The sequence below is a fragment of the Lepeophtheirus salmonis genome, chromosome 8, assembly GCF_016086655.4.
Source record: "Lepeophtheirus salmonis chromosome 8, UVic_Lsal_1.4, whole genome shotgun sequence".
NCBI classification, from domain to species: Eukaryota; Metazoa; Arthropoda; class Copepoda; order Siphonostomatoida; family Caligidae; genus Lepeophtheirus; species Lepeophtheirus salmonis.
The window spans coordinates 17,701,707-17,719,875 of NC_052138.2; the positions used below are offsets into that span (position 1 = coordinate 17,701,707).

The 18,169-nt window shown below is 27.5% G+C and overlaps 1 protein-coding gene across 5 annotated transcripts in view; it reads right to left on the reverse strand.

Annotated features, from left to right (window-relative positions):
* LOC121123099 (uncharacterized) overlaps nt 1-18,169 on the reverse strand; it is a 325,625-nt gene that overhangs the window by 33,791 nt on the left and 273,665 nt on the right. The gene's annotated exons all lie outside the window — the stretch shown is intronic.

Genomic DNA, 18,169 nt, shown 5'->3' on the forward strand with positions numbered 1-18,169 from the left:
GCCTATCTTAAAGATAGCATGTTCGCACTAGTATTATTTAATATTTTTATATTTTGTAAATTCAAATTCAAAATTGTATTTGGGCACTAGAAAAATATATTAAAAAAGGAATCACTTTTTTAACTTCTATTTAAAATGCGCCTTTAAAATTGCAAACTGTCAAACCACCCTGCGGATAAAAAAATATTCTTTTTAGGTGGCTCATGTATATTGAGTATGTTTCTTTGTCTTACTCAAATAGTGAATCATTTGTTTTAATTGGCCATTAATATACTAAACTCTTAATCAGAGTTAATTCTGATGATATTACAACATCTACAATGAAATCTTATGATTGAATTTTGAGAAAAGTATGTTCTTTGTACAATGAAGGTTTGAATAAATCTACTTTAAAATACGCAAAATTACAACTCAACAAGACATACCTGTGCAAACACATAAATTGTATTTTATATGATACAGTATATGAACAATTCTACTATATTTAAGCGTAAGTTTAATTGCTTTAATAACTAACTTAAACAATTGTGTTTTTGATAAACAAAAACTTCACACGATCCTAAAATCTAAACAGGACTAATAAGGAGTGTTTATTTTGATTCTTTCTGGATATTTAATTATATTTATGATAATGACTATAATTTTATTTTAACAATAATCAATAAATATATTGTCTTTCATAATGTTTTTAGCTGACATTTCTAACATGAAACACAATTTTAACCCACCAATGTATTTAACATATTACGTAAAACGCATTTTAAATTTTTTCCTAATTGGACAAAACGGTATTGTATAAGGGTCTCCCATTTAATCTAACTCTGAAAATATACTAAGTACATACATTCGGGGTTTATATTTTGTGGTATTCTAGGATAGTTAATTTTTCCACTGCTAGAAAGGGGGAAAAAATGACTAGCCCTATTGGCTAATTTTAATGACCGTCGAACCTTGGTTATAATATGTTGAAAGTAATAATTAAATGCAATGAAAAGTCTTGTGATTTATTTCTCATACATTATTTTTAGTCTAATTTTGTAAGTTTCTAACTTAAACTATATTTGGTTAACTGTTGCAACTACTTTTGGATTCTGGGAGAGTTACAAAGTTTGATGGGTTCGCATTCAAGCTCAATTGTCTGAAAATACTTCTGACTGGTATAATCTATCAATCAATTAAATAGATAAATTATCCAAAAGCAAAAAGTGTTGCAACTATGCCCGGTCTTCCCTACGAATAGTTAACTCCAGATTTGCTCATTAAATTCACTATTTTTGTGGTTAAAAATAGATTACAGTATATTTACTACTGCGTATATATATTGTATAAATACATTTTGATGAATCAGTGTGAATTTATTTTAGAAAAATTAAACTGATGTTTGTATAATTTTTTTATATATTGTATACCCAAGTGTTATCGATCATGTAATATTGCCTCAAACCTTATTCACTGCTTCACATAGTTTAATAAAAAATTAGCGTATTTTGTGCCAACTACATTTTTATAAATTATCCACAAAGTATTATTATTAATAACAATTATTAGCATTTATAAATTTGTTCTGAACGAAATAAAAGGATTATATTTCAAGATTGACCATTTATTATTTTTAAGTATTTCATGGTAATGATGTATGGACCCTCTCTTGGAGAACGGGAAAAAGTCAAATATTAAAAGGTTTAAAAACAAAGTTAAAATTTGAACAGGTCTGATATACATTCTATCCCTAATACGTTTCAGTATGCTCCTGAAATATTACATTTGATTTTATGCAATTATTTATTTATTTGGATAATGTCTTGTTTATGATTTATTCTTATAATATTTTTAATCGAGGTATAGTGATTTTATTGAACTATTTTGATTAAAAGTTGGTTGTTCCTTTTAATTTCTTGGTTGATTATACCTATAGTTTTATTTAATACACACAACCTCTTCAAAATTTATAGGTCATAATTTAATTCCAGTACTTGGATTAAGCTGTAAATATTTCAATAAAATTTTTATCAAAAATAAAAATTTAATGTATTTACTATAAAAATTTGAAGTTAAATTTTGTTGAAACACCCAAACTCCTGTTGGTAATATTGTTTTAAAAGAAAGGATGATTTTTTCTTAATTTTTTCGGTCTAACTTTATGGACCAATTTTTTTCAGTCTTACCCTATGGACCAATTTTTTTCGGTCTCATATATTATGAAGATTAAATTTCTTCTTTTTTTCTTTCTAGATCAACCATCATTGATTTTTTTTTTAAATGTTTCATAAGTACACGATATTTTCTAGAACAAATACTGTATACATATAATATCTATTTAGTCATTCAATTATTGAAGCAAATCAGTTGAGTTAAAAGTAATAAGAATCTGTTTCTCTGCACATTAGCTACTTTATTTATTTTATGAGAAAAAAAATTTGAAAAATTAAATTTTTTGGAAAAAAATTTCAAAAATCCGAAAATGATTAAGTGGGCTTCTATGTTAGAAGGAATCGAGGGAAGATACTTCTAACTTAATCATCCATCTCAAGAGATACTTGAATTTAGAATTCCATATTCCACAAGAGACGACAGGATTGAAAATCATCCGAGCTATCTCTGTTCAAACTTAGTATGACGTCATTGTAGTTGAAAATACATATATTATTAACAATTTATCTATAAAATAGGTCTAGACCGATTTTTTTTTTTTTTTTTTGGACCTAACTTAACTTAATTTTTCCTTTGGACCGATCTAAACCAAACTTTTCCTTTAGACTGGGCCAGATTGAATTTTTCCTTTGGACCGATCCAGACAAATTTTTCTATGAGATCGGTCCATACCATACCTCTTTTGATTTGCCGAATTAGTTCGGTCCAACAAAAAATATAACGATGTAGGATTTCCAGACCGAAACCCAGCACTAATATTTATGTCTGCAAAATGGATATAATTGATAAAAAAATGATACAAAATTTAAAGAACGTAATCTAATAATCGATTAACTGTGTTTATTATGTAATTGATTTTTTTTTTTTTTTTTTGGGGGAGATGTTCTGTTTTACCCAGTTCACTAAATACGTTAATAAAATAATTCTCATTAATGGAAGAATAATGTCAATAGAAGTCTGTATTGTTGAAATCTATATAAATGAAAATTGAATTCAGAAATAAAAGGAACAAAGAATGGAAATACCAGTTGGAAACATAAAAATTACACAATTCAAAGTTATGAGGTTGTTAGTGAGTAATTTTAAAATTCTGGTTCTAAATAGTATCTATGAAATATCAGCTGTCCATATTGAAAATATTTGGAAATTAAATAAAGTTGAGAAACTATTTAATTAACTATTTGTAAGAAGTATTGAATATTTTAGAGGGAGAGAAATTTGGGAATTTAAATATAAATCGGTCGATTTAATTACTGTCATATCATAAAAAAATAATGATAAAATAGATTGGATAAAATAATATTTAAATTTTAAACCATCTTGCCTTTAAAATATCAATTACTTATTACGATTAGTTAAATAATTGTAAAAAAAAGTTAAGCTTAATAAAACTATCAAATAAGAACTTTTTTTTGTTTATAAATCTTTTGAAGTTGTACTAACAAGTTTATTCTTTAGTTTTATCTATATTATAAAGCAACTTTTTCAAAAATATTATCTTCAATCTTTGATTCTTTATTTTACTAGAATTTATCATTTAAATTGTGTATTGTTTTTATAAACTGTTATTACCGTAAATTTTCATCTATATAGTTATTTCATTTTAAAATATGACCGCTGATTGAAATTATATTAAAAAAACATGATTTTTACCGAAGGAATTTTAAGTCCAACCCTCCGGCGATGGAAAATTTTAATGCACATTTTTATGTTTTATGGATCAAACAATTATAATAAATGTAGGCTTTAGCCGGTGGGCAAAAATACTGTTGCATTCTGTTATTAATGGAGATAACTTCAAGAAATTCATAGAGATTCGTTTAAACAAGGCTATGTACAATTTGCTAAAGATTTTGGATTCTCTCAAACTGCAGTCAACAGAATAATCGAAAAGCTTGACAGCAAGTCTTTCGTAACGTATAAGTCGTTTATTCTCACAAACCCATCTTTAAGCATCCAATCATTCTTGGTAACAGTTTTGTAACATATATTATAAGAAACATATAATACATATATATTTTGCATCTCAGTAAATTATTAGTTTCCTACACAGTATATTGAATATTAAAGAGATTTAATAAAAATGATTTAAGATGAAGCCAGACAGTTTAAATCTTGATTTACTATCTTAACAATGTATACGCATATGAAATATTATTATTATATGGATATATTACTGGAATTAGAAGTCACTTTTAAAGAACTTGTAAATGGTTATAAGGAAATTGCAAAAACTTGGAGTATTTAAATTGTAGGAGAGTCACAACGTCATTTTATCATTTCTGTTTATGACAAACACAACTTTTTCATTCTTTTGCAGAGTTCATCTTCATAATTCCGTTAAAATGTAAGTTCATGGAGGTTGTATAGTTTAAGAGTAATATTCAAATATACTAGACGCCCATAATGGACAAAAAGTTATCGTATAGCCAATTATATTGTACAAATATTGATCAAGTAGTCCTCGTTTCGTCACTTGGTTTATAGCTTTGGAGAGAGACAGCAACCCTTCCACCCCCGCCCCCCTGCATTCCCCCATGAATAACTATACCCTCACTTTTGTAAAGGCAATAATAAGGAATGTTGCATAATTAATAGTTATGTAATCATCAATTTATGACGTAATTAATATAAAACTGCCATCATTCTCCTACTTTGAATTGTTTCTCCTATATAAGTTCAACTTGATCTTAATTGTTTGTTTGTTATATTTGCAACTAATCTCTGATCCCCCTTCTCCTTGAAGAATTCTCACGCACCCCAACAAGGGGTGCACCTCTCAGTTTGAAAATCCTTGGTATGAACTTCATAAGGCTTTATTTTTTTAATCTTCCTAAAATATTTTTAATATATACTAAGATAAAATTTAAGTATTTGTAATAATTAGTTATGAATATACATATGCATGCTTATAGTCAAGTAGGTGCTAATAAGTTAATTATTTAATATATATAATTATTTAATCAAACTTTATCATTTTCAAAAAGTGAATTTAAATACTTTAAATAAAATGATCAAAGTATTGTTGATGAATAGTAAAAAATGCATATATCTTTTTTGCAATAAAAATTATAATATATTTTTCATTTTATCGAAGAATATATATTTTTAGCAAGGCATGAAAATATAAGTATTTAAACTGTTTAATACTTTATGATGATATTTTTTTAGTGAGAATACTTGTACGCATATACGTATATAATAAATGAATGCGTGGGTATAAGAAAGATAACTTGGCTTAAAGGGATAATTATGTCTATGACCAAAGGAAAAGAGAAAGAGGCCCTTATCACCTACTAAAAATTAGATGAGTAAAATTGTTTTCTCAGAAGAAAAGGCTCGAAACATAGCCTTTTTTAGTAACAGTTGCATGTAGTGGACATGTGTATTTATATATTACACATGTGGTTATTAGGCTGTTTCAAAATGCAGTGACAATGGAATTTAGAATGTAGGACAGCATTTTCACAGTATTGGGTATGGGTTTAAATATAGTTTTTTTTCTCGGGATCCAGGGATCCGTTTTTCCCAAAATTTAATGGGGTTTTATACCTAGGAGATTTTTTTTGAAAAATTAATAAATCAATTATATATACTTCATTAAATTAAACCTTTTATTGAAGAATCACATTTTGAATAATCATACTTACTACATGTTTTTAAAGCAGTATTAGTAAAAAATAGTAACATAAATTGTAGTGATGCGCGAGTTGAATTTTAGCCCGCAAGTTGTGTCTTTTATAATTATTCAACATCAGTTCCCCAAAACATTATATCGTTCATAACTTACTATTTTATCTTTTTGGTTGCGTGTCGGATCATATTATGGAATTAAAAAAAGCGAGACTTGCGGTCTCTAAAAAGCTAACCCAGGCACTATTAGTGATAATGATAAAAATGAAGTAAATAATAAACTCTAAAATAAACCCAATTTAATTTAAGTCAAAGCATATACTTGGTTTTAAATTACAAAAATCGGTCAACATATAAAGTAATTATGAGGGGCACTAAAAAACTTAAATGTCGTCTTTCAATTTTTACAACGCCTAATATTTAACCCGATGTACTCTGTCAATGTCGACATGTCAGAAATAAAGTTTTTTTAGAAAATGAGTTTTATTAATTGTGTCTGATTGAGGGGTTTAAGAAATGATAGGCTATGTCGGTTATGGAGCAATGCGACATACTCTAAACTTTACATGAGAAGCAGTATTTTATTGCAAACAAGTTGAGATCAATCCGGTGAATATGTATGGGACGGTATGGGACAATGTATTTGATTTAAAAAGACTTCGTTTTTTTTTATTGTTGAACTTAATATATTTATTACTATTTTAGTTACTTTTGAACGTACTGGTTGCCTTCTTCAAGCAGGAATTAGTGTGACTGCAGCAACGAAGCAGTCAGAGGTACCCAGACGTTTAGTTACGAGATGGTGTAATCTCCACAAACAAAGACAGAGTCTTGAGGACAAAACTCAACCAGGAAAGGCTGAAAAGCTGAGCACAGTAGCAACAATTGTCAGCAAAGATACACTAATGATTACAGTTCTAATATCTTTATTTTTATAGTAAATAATAAAAAAAGCTAATGAGACACCCTTTACATTAGGTTTTATTGACATAGATACAGAGAAAATATTATTATTTATTCAAAATGCCACTGTCACTGGGTTATGAAACAGTCTGGTGTACATACAAATTGAGTGAAATGTATTCATAAATATGTTTGCAGAGAGAGTGCAAACAAATGCTTCTGTAAAGGAAAGGGATTCATTGCACGCAGCAAAGATGATTTGATATGAATAACGATGATGCCTTTACCATACATGGTCATGGCATATTATATGTACATATGAAGAAAAATAACAAGAAATTGTTTGACTGATGCAAGAAAATATCTAAATATTATTGTGCATAATACTATTTATACTTATGTCATTTCAACATCAAAATACAAAGATGAAATCATGGAGACAATCCTGCCGAATGATTTTTATGATATATCCATCACAAAAACTATTTAACATAGTGGCAAAACGCTCTTGTTACCTTGAAGAGATTTGCTTTGCAACGTGAAAATGTATGTACGTTCTCCGCAAGATGTCGTTTTGAGATACAACGGATTCACCATATTAATGGGAGGGAAAAATTATTACCTTGAATTCTCATAAGTTTTAAATTATATACTGCGCTTTGTTTATCTTTTGTCATTGTTAGAGATGTGATTTTAGTCACAACAAAATAAAGTTTTATTCTCCTAGTGCTTTACAAAAGTTCTCTCTCTAGTCAATATTATTTTAATTTTTGATTAAGGGTGTGTTATGGATAAACATAACAAACATACGTATTTTATAGTTTCATCATTATTTATACTGTCTTGACGCCTCTTTCTTTAGATTATCTTTCCCACAAATGATGTAACTTTATAATTTTATCTCATAATGTATGCAATTTTTTCTTTCCTTCCTAGAATTATCCTTGTTTATTCAATTAAAAGGTAATTGAGGCTACGTAGTCAGTCATAGAGTAGCATGTATGGGACAAGTGGACAAAAAGAATTATCGTAATCAACTTAATATGGGGAAAACTGATGATCGATTTTCCTCTTCTTTTATAGCTTTGATCCATATTTACTACGGTTTACGGTCTTTCTATCACTCATAGAAATATTATTTTTATTAATTTACAATAAGGGAGTAAACTAATTACTATAGCTTTATATATAAGATAATTTTTTGGCATTAATGATAATTATAAGTCATCATAACCTTTTAGTGTATATATCTGGGTCAGAGACATGGACTTAAGTATCATTTACCTACAAATTTATTATATTGAAATAGAAAAAAAGGAAAAAATCTTATAAAAAGTTAAAGCGTTTAGAAATACAACATCCTCTATCCCCAATGATCTATATTATATAAGCACCATCATTTTTTTATTTGATTGAAGTTTAGTATTGGCATTCAAGATGAATAAAAAAGGAAAAATGAGCACATTCGTTTTGTAAAAATTTAGGTCAATTTTTTTTTATTCAAGTTACAACTTGTAGAAACAAATTGAACAAGTTAAGAGAAGGAGTCATCCCTGACATAATAGTAACTAGCAGTAGTACCCAGTGGCTGGCATTGCCCATAGTTTTTAGGCGTCGACGAACATACAAATTTTGCTTTAATAATATAGAAAATAATTCCACAAAAGTCCTTTATGAGTACACTCCCAAGTAGTTACTCACTAAATACTTCGACATTATCTCCTTAAGAATAAAAAATAATAATAAAAGCTTGAGAAAAAAAATTACATACGGGTATAATTCGATGAGGCAGAGATTTTAGCTTGTTGATAAATCATATCTAAAGCATTTTTTTAAGACTTTATATAAACTACTTCCTTTTTAATATGAGTTATGCGAGATATAATTCATTTTATAAAGTTCAGGCTGTATATTATACTCTATTTTCTATACTGTATTTGTATATGATATGCATCAGGAAGCACTATTTGCAGTGTACCCAATAACTGTTATCCATATAAACATTGAGACATTCATACAATATAAACTTTGCTTCATTGATATGGATGACTAGAGAAATAAAAAAGCGTGGAAATAAGTGGATTCCACAATTTGCACGCTTAAAATGCGACCATTTTCAATTTACTAGTGATGACTGAATCAGAGTTTCAAACTCATACTCATCCATAAACTCTCTGAGTCACATTAAGATCTCATTCAACTACGGATTTTGACTCAAAGTAAAATTACTCGCGACTCAATTGAACTCTCGAAAAAAAAAAAAAAATGAGACTTGGGTCGAACTCATAAAAAATGACTGACTTGTGAACAGCTCTAGTACTTACAGATATATTTTTATAATGTATGCAATAAACGTGCAATTGTTTCTCTTTTATAAATACTAATTTATAGCCACTTAGTGCAATATTATTAATAGCATTTGTTAAAGAATAAATTGATCGAGCAACAAATAAAAAGGTTTAAAACGTGTTTGTTTGGTTAAATAAGAATTAGATGGTTCTATGATTTATTGATTTCCTACTCACTTCAAGCATGAAAAAATTTGAAAATACAAATATATAAGACAACGTATTAATAATTATATCAAATATTGGATAAATTTGTGAAATAATTCTGGGATATGTTAGTCTATTATATATATACAAAGAAAACAACCAGATATCAATAGATGTGATTTAAAATAATGTATCATAATATTGATTTGAAATTTGATTTGATTTATTTTGATTGAATCCAATTACTCGGCATGTAGTAGATATCAATAAACAAATCTATTATAACTCTAAGAATGTTGTGACTCGACTAGTCAGAATGTTGAAAAACTAGAGACATGAAATGAAATTCGATAGCATTAGCTTTAAAAGACTCTCATAAAAAAGTAAACCATTCCTAATTTTTTTTTTCTTATATTGGAGGAAAATAATTTTTGATTTTTTTAATATTTTTTTGTTAAGCACAAAATCTCCTTCTTCTGTTAACAATATATAAATAAAAAGGTTTATACTTAGAAAAATTCACGTTTGCCATTTGACTCAAACAAAGGCCTGGAATTTACGTTAATCAAAAATACTTTTTACAAATTATCTACTTTAAATATTGTATTTTAAATAAATAATGACAGAACTTTGCATTACATACGGCTCTTTGAGAGAAGTTAGTACCGTACATCCAACCTAAAGTAGTGGCACATTTTCTCAATCTATTACCGTCAAGTAATTTTTTTCATGTTCATTAATTATCTTCTGAAATTCAAGGATTCACTTACATTCTTAAACCCTATTCATATAATAAATATGTAATTATTTGCAGTTAGTTTAAAAATTTAAAAGTTTAAGAATAGTTGAGGGACAAGTTAACATATGTTAGTTGGGACAATTTGAATCATATATATTTGAAGAAGAAGTAAATGAACTTAAAATGTTGGAATGGTTAGAAATTAAAAGACGACCACGAATCAAATAATATATATTTTTTGATGAATTAAATTTTGTTTCAAGGCCTCGTTGGACAAAAAATGCCTAAATAAGAGTTGTTATTACAGTTAAAAGACCATTAACTATCTTAAAAAATAATATCACTTCTACAAGCCAAGTAAGCTAGTAAAAAGCTAGCCACCAAATTACCTACAAGTTTCTGTAGTAGTAACAAAAACTAATAGATAATTTTCAAACAATCATCAGAATATTAAAGTTAAAATTTATCATACAAAATGAAACGATTATCATATAAAAAAAACTTGAGAACCATATGGGTATAAATGTTTCGAAAAAACCACTTTCATTAATTGTTTGAATGTATGTAGGCATGTATAGTAATTATATTATTGAGTCAGTTATGAGCAACTGTCTTGTCAATAATAATATAAATTTGTCGATAATTAACTATGAATATTTGAATCGTGGTTACTTGCTCAAAAAGTAATAGTTAAATCATATAAAAATGAATAAATTGTATATCATTCTATTTGAGAATTTCGTAGCATTTTAGGAGTGTTTTTTCCTCTTGAATTTATGTTTGAAGTTTAATTGGTTTCTGCCATTCTTATGTTCATTAAAAGTTTTCATATTCTCTACTCCACTAACACTAATCATTTATGAAAAACTCATGTAATTATTAATAATTGTGACTACTAATGTAAAAGCTTGTGTTAAAATATTGTGTAGGTTGTATGTTGAAACCCATTAATTATGTTTCATGCAAGATTAATTGGCAAAACAAATTGCAAGAGGATTTATTTGCTAATTGCTTCATTTTTGTTAGTCAAATTTTCTTTCAAGTGGGTTGTTCAAACTATATGAAAGTATTATGGAGGTAAAAAAATTGTGTATTTTTTTGTCTGATGACTTCTCTTACGAAGACAAAGTTTTATAGTTGGTACAAAGAATTTTGCCAGAACGAACATATATTTGCACTGGAGATCACTAAATTACTAATAGTTACGCCTATATAAATACTAATTAATTTTGTATATTTCCTTTACTCGGATGAAAGTTTTACTCACAAAGTTAGGATAATTATACCATAATTAAAATTTGGAGTAACTAATTAAGTAGAAATTTGATTTATCTAGATATTTTTTTCATACTTAAATACTCCAGATTTATTAGCTTTTTCAAACGTACTTCTAAATATGGACTAAAACTAGTATAAAATATTATTCAATGTAATACTGAATTAGTAAATTTTTAGCCTCAATATTAGAAAAAACAAAAGTTAATAATTTGTTTCTTTTTTAAATAAATATTCGTATATTATATAATATTTAAATGTCACAAAAAGTACTTTATAATATTAAAATTGGGAAAGTTTTAGAAGATAAATTGAACTTTTGTACCTATATAGATTAAATAAATAATTACTTTTTCCCATTAATTGTATTATATTAATAAATTTTAGTCAAAGTTATAATTAATTACAACACTATATTGTTTATATTATATATTGAGGCTTAATTAATCAGAAATGTACGTTAGGCTATAATAAAGTTATTAATGATCTTAAAAATTATAACTAATAATGTTATTTCTTAATATAAAGTCCATGTTCCTCTAGAACTTTCTTCCAATGGTACTTGAATCCCCCTTATTTAAGATCCCCTAAGTTAATAGTTATCGTGGCCTACTCTTCAGCCACCTTGACATCTATTAAGATCTTCAAATACTATGTAGTTAAACTTATTTGACTTCTGAAAGTAGAAAACCTTCGTATTAGTTAATAGTGTTTTAATGGAACAATTTGAGATTCCTAAGATTGAGCCTAACAATGCACCCACTCAAAAGGCAAGGCTCTTTGTTATAATTACGCCGTTGACTGCAGTACTGTAAATATTATATGCACAACTTCAATTAATTTCAATATTCTCCATGTCTCCTGCGTTAAAACTGGACATTTCATGAACTTATAATCATCTACGCGGACCCCCTGGACAAGAAATAAAAAGTGAACATATCTGAGGGAAAGGGGACGTTTGATCATTATATAACTATGCAACCAAATACAGATCTTAGAAAGCCTAACGATTAAAACTCAAATTTATTGTCTTATGTAATAAGTTTTCCCAATTTAAATATAACTAAGACGATTATTTGAATAATAGTATTAATTAAACAATATTTTAAAGTCAACGAGATTAGCCCCAGTTTAAATATGTTTAATATCGAATGTGTTTTTTATTTGTGCTTATTACAGGTTAAGTCATTTAATCGACTAAATTATATGTAATTTCGAAACATTTTCCCCGCAACTCTACATTGCTTATTTGTTAAATATTCCATAAAAAAACAAGAAGTTTATCTGAAAAAATAAATCAAAATATATCTTTTTTTGGAAGCAAATCTTTTTAAGTTTTAGTTTAAGATGTATTCTTTAGTTTTAGCTATAGCGCGAAACAATTTAATATAATATGGAAATAAATTTTAACCTCCCAATAAGATCCTTCATTTTAAATGATTTTTGTATGATTAGACACATTTTTTTAGAACTGTAATCAAGATCACATAATAAGTCACGAATTTTTCATGTGCTGCAATTTTTTTAACTTTCAACTTCATATATAAGTTTTTTCATGTCGAAGTAAAACGTGATTTTTTTTAAATGGTCAAAACCTATGTTGGTTGAAGGTTTTAATGGTCATTTTCGTGTTCTATAGCTTTAATAACAATAATTAATTAAGTTTTTAGCCAGTGGGCTAAAATATTATTGCATGAAGATTATAAATCATAACTGAATGTGTTAATCAAATTGAAATTAAAAAAACAATGAAAGAAAAATGAAAAATTGATTATTAACAAATTAAATTAGAGTATGAAATGTTTCAATCTATGAAGGAGTATTGTTTGAAAAGTCAGTGCAAAGTCCAAGAAATGGCAATATTGGCACGTATCGAGGTTATTTTTAGGTAGTAGCATCTCTTGCAAAAACAAACACCAACTTTCCGCTAGATCGGTCTACATATTTTTGTTTGACCTTCGTTTGAATCGAGAAATGGTCCGGAAAGATTATGGCGAATATCACTAGGATTTGCAAGGAATGATCATCATCGACTATCTGGAAAAGGGTAAAACTATTACAAGTGCATATTATTCATCGTTATTGGACCATTTGAAAACCAAGCTGCAAGATAAACACACACGATTGGCCCATAAAAGTCCTTATCATCACTACAATGTACCAGATTACACCACAGCAGTTGTGGTTGCAAAATTAATGGAAATAGGGTTCCAACTCGAGATACTCAAAGGACTAGAAATCTTACACACCTTCACTCTTCTGTCATCCATAACCATATCATAGATTTTACAAATGATTTCTGGAGTAGTAACTTTAACAGGGCATCCATAAAGTTCAGCATAACTTATGCCCATATGGGCACTCCAAAAATTTTGAAGCCACTTATAAACTGTTCTAATCGAAGGCGCAGAGTCCCCATAATGTTTATCAAGCATTTTTTAAGTCTCTTGAGGGGTTTTGTCCTTTATAAAGTAATGTTTAATCAACACACGAAATTCTTTTTGGTCCTTTTTTTGTAAATCACTCCACTCCTCGATTCAAGCGAATGCCAAACAGAAAAAATAGACAAATCTGTCTGAAAGTTAGTATGTGTTCTTCCAAGAGATGCTACTAACGGAACATAACCTCAATACTTCCCAGAAGTGCCATCTCTTGGACTTAGAGCGGACTTTTCAAACGACCCTCGTATAGTGAAGAAGACAAAAAATAATTATCTAATGGCATTATTAGTTAATTGAGGAAATAAACTTTTTTTTTATATCGATATTTGCATATTTCATAATAATTTTTTCAAGGTAGACGTTTAATTCCATTCTTTGCAAATTAGTTTTTAAGTTGACTTACATTACTTAATTCCTTTTTAAATTAGTGATTATCTTATTTATTCATCATTATACATGTTTTGTTCGCCATTTATTGCAATCTAAATCGTTTTAATAAATTACTCCTGATGAAATATCATACCTGTTCATATTATTGAATGTGCAATGTATGTCACTATAACAAATATGATTATAATAATATAATTCTTAATAGAATTATGCAAGCTGACATATTTTGTGTGTAATACAAATGTTTAAAAGGATGATAAAGGATGAACTAATGAGAAATTAGAACTTGTATCAATTTATTAAATCATGCTCAACATTTTTGTTACCAGGTTTTAATTTGTATTGCAAGTGTTGAATTTCGATCTGAAAATTATGGACTGCTCCGAGATCGTTATAATTTTAACTGATTCAATCCAACCGTGGTCTAGAATAATTCTGTTAGATATCAAGATACTGTGGTACTGATGCGTTTAAAACGATAATATACTAAATTGGTACTATAACCGGCAACTTATAATGCGACTACGACGATCAAACATTACCTGTTAATATTGTTACCCACACTCCAAACAACATAAAAAAATCTATGAAAAAAAATGTTATTGTTTCAAAACTTTCAAATTTCTGGACTAGTTCCCACCACCTAAACAAAAATTCAGTGAACGTCCATGTAGATGGGAGTGAATTGCTTTTTAAAAAATGTTTGTTTTATATTTTGGAGTAAAAAATGTATCAAAAAGTACCAACATACCTATACTTATTTTGGTTCAGGAACTGCTACAAAAATATTAGTATCGTAGTAAAGTTCGGTCTATAAGAAGAATTAGTTTTTATTATGTTACCATTTTTTTAGAGATTGGAATTTCGGTGTAAGTTTTAAATCTCGGTTCACAGTTTGAAAATGCAGTCTAAAAAAAAAATCACATAAGACCGAATCGAAAATAAACAAATGTTAACACTCTTTCGAACATATTTACTTTTATATTGAGAAACACAAAATGGGGAATTTAAAAATGCATATTTTGTTTTTGGGATTTATTTTTTAAATTGTTAGTTCATATTAAAGTTACACACTCATTTTATCAATTAAGGAAATAAAATTAATGACTGAGGCAATTTTAGAACATTTATCTTCTTAAGTTTTTTATTGGCTTAAAAAAATGAAACATGTACATGGCTGTGTTGCTTGATATAACATTATTATAGTGAAAACGAGATACTGACTCACAAAAAACGATACTAACACTAAATTTGAGTTAGAACCAATACCTGTGGTATGAATTAAAAAGTTGCCGATTTATATGAATTTCAAATATTCATATAATTTGAAAATTGACCCGAAGTTTGGACGGTTTATTATCTCAAAGTAAACACATATAAGTAATAGAAAAACAGTTACCTTCTTAAAAAAAATCAACGCCCAAAATAACCAAAATACAGGCATTTAAAATAACATAAATTTTAAAATGCCAAAATAAAGTAATTATATATCTAAAACTAGTTTATCATTTAAAATAGACCATTCTACTCAATAATACTTCGATAAAGAGCTCTGGGGGTTTTTTTTTCAGGAATAATATTATATTGATTGTAGACACAAATTTCAGTGTATTTTAAGTAGAATTTTAATGCTATATTCATGTTGATTTTTTTTTACTTTTGGTAGTTGTATTTATAGGTGTAATGACATAATTTCTTTTTTTTTCTTAATTCAAGGAAACAAGTTTAAAAATTGTAAAAAATAAATTAAACTAAATTTTAAATAAAATAAATGTGAATACACGTTTAAAGTCTCATTTTGTACAGTTTTAAAAATCCCATCAGATAGTTCATTTTCCATACACAGAAAAAAACTGAACTTTGGTATTTTAATATTTGTTTGGTTTCTCTTTAAATAACTTTTCATTGAAGGGTATTAGAGGGATAGTTTATTTTTACAAAAAGATGCAAAAATAAATAATAAATGTATTTTAATTCAAAATTCTGGATAATTAGTTGTTTAAGTAATTAGAAATTGACAATTTGCAAAGATCTTAAAAATGTTGATTTTCCCCAATTGAAACTCTTTTCAATTACTTGATTTGAAAAAAAAAACTGAACTAATCTAAAATTATTTCATAACATCGGATATGATGGCACCATTTTAGCTATTTAACATGCTGAGTTATGAGCAGAGTTATTCCTGTTCCAAAAGCTTGGCTAATTTCATATCTTGAGACAAATAACTTAACTTACAAAATTGCACAAATAAAAACTCATAAAATATGGAGTCTACCATTTTTTGGCAATATTTATTTTTGATAGCAAACTTAGATTCCTCACTATTCCAACGGTTAATAGCGTCCAATATCCAATAAAACTTTAGATTCTCACATATAGAAAGAACCCACACCCGTACGTCTACAGCTTAATTAAAATGGACCCGTAATGTTGTTTTTGTGTTAGCTTTTTTGCTGAAAAAATATTGAAATGCTGATACTAATTTTGGTACTGATACGAATAAATGGATATCCCCACAAAACTAGTATATGGACATATAATAATCCTTTGAAGACTTTAAAACTGTTATACGTGTAACGGGATAAGTATAACACATAATCACCAAAAAGAAGAAGATCCTTACAATTTATTGTTGAAAATCCTAGCTCATAAAAAATGAATATGAGGAGTTCTACTAGGAAGTGTCCTTGGTTTAACTTTGATTATAAAAAACTGCATAACAGCAGTCTTATAAATATATATAAAGGTTATATGTATAATGATGGAGCTTTTATTCATATGAAACTGATAAGGTATATATTATTAGTGTTATGGAGTAATAGAATATGCAATTTATCTTTCCTTTCTTATCGTAATGAATTAACCTTTTACATTTCAAATACTATGAAAAAAATAAGTATCTATGTACATCAACTGCATCGTAGTTATAAAATATACCTTTGTAGGCATAAATTTGTGTTTGGGTTTGGCCTGCCAAAACTAAACCGGTGTATTAGATCGAATTATAAAGGTCCTTAAAAGAAAATCAGTCTTCATCAGTCACATAGAAAAATTAGACTTACATCGGTTTCACAAAAAAAATATGATCTTGCTCTGTAAATATAAAATTCCTTCCAGACCAAAAAGAACTGAGGAATGACAAAATTGTAAAACTTTTGGAGTCCTCAAATTTGATAAACACAGATGTAAAAAAAAACACAATGTACACAAGTCAACTAATGGTGTTAGTTTTACATATGATAAAAACATGTGTATTAGTAGGTGGAAAACAGTTGAATTTATTTAAAATGTTTCTCAAAAAAACTACGCAAATAAAAAAGCTTTTATAAATTAAAATTTTTTGTCCAACTATTTTGTAAGTTTCCCAGATGTTTCAGATAACTCTTCATTGTATAATAACATCAAGGACGGTTTATTAATAATTAAATAAGAAATTGAGTATCTCGTTAGGGACGGGGGGGACTGGTCAATTGTAAGAAATCGAAAAAATCAAACAAGAATAGACAAACAATTAAATATGGGTCAACGGTCTGAGACCACAGAACCAACCGAAATATTCGTCCAAAAAAAATTAATTAAACCTTGCTTCCACTACATTAATGCATAGTCATAATTTATTTTTTTCAACCTTGTCAATACCTTCGAACCAAAATTTTATTTTTTATAGGAAATCTTTCAAAATCGAATTAATGGGATTTTTTGTAAATTGAAGTTTTGAATTTTTGGCTTAAAATAAAGAATTTCTTTTATTCAAAGTAATTGACTTACTTTTCTTGTTGGTATTTAAAAAAAAAAAGGATTTTCTACGCAAAACACCACTAAAATTAAATAAATTTGTAATTTCTGAAAAAATAAATTAAAAAAACGTGGTTTTTACACTTTATTAATGATGTAATACGTTTGCAACACTGTAAGGTCATCAGTAAGAAATTCCTTTTTTCTGTTTAATGCTCAATTGATTATATATTTGTAATTGCATTTATGGAGTTTATGAGCCAAAAAATTGCAAAATTGCTTATATCAATGATTATAAAACTCATGAATCAAATATGCATCGTGTTATACTTATAGAATTAAGTCAGAATCGAAACAAATCGATTTCAGACCGAGTCACAACACTATTATTAATACATTAATATAAT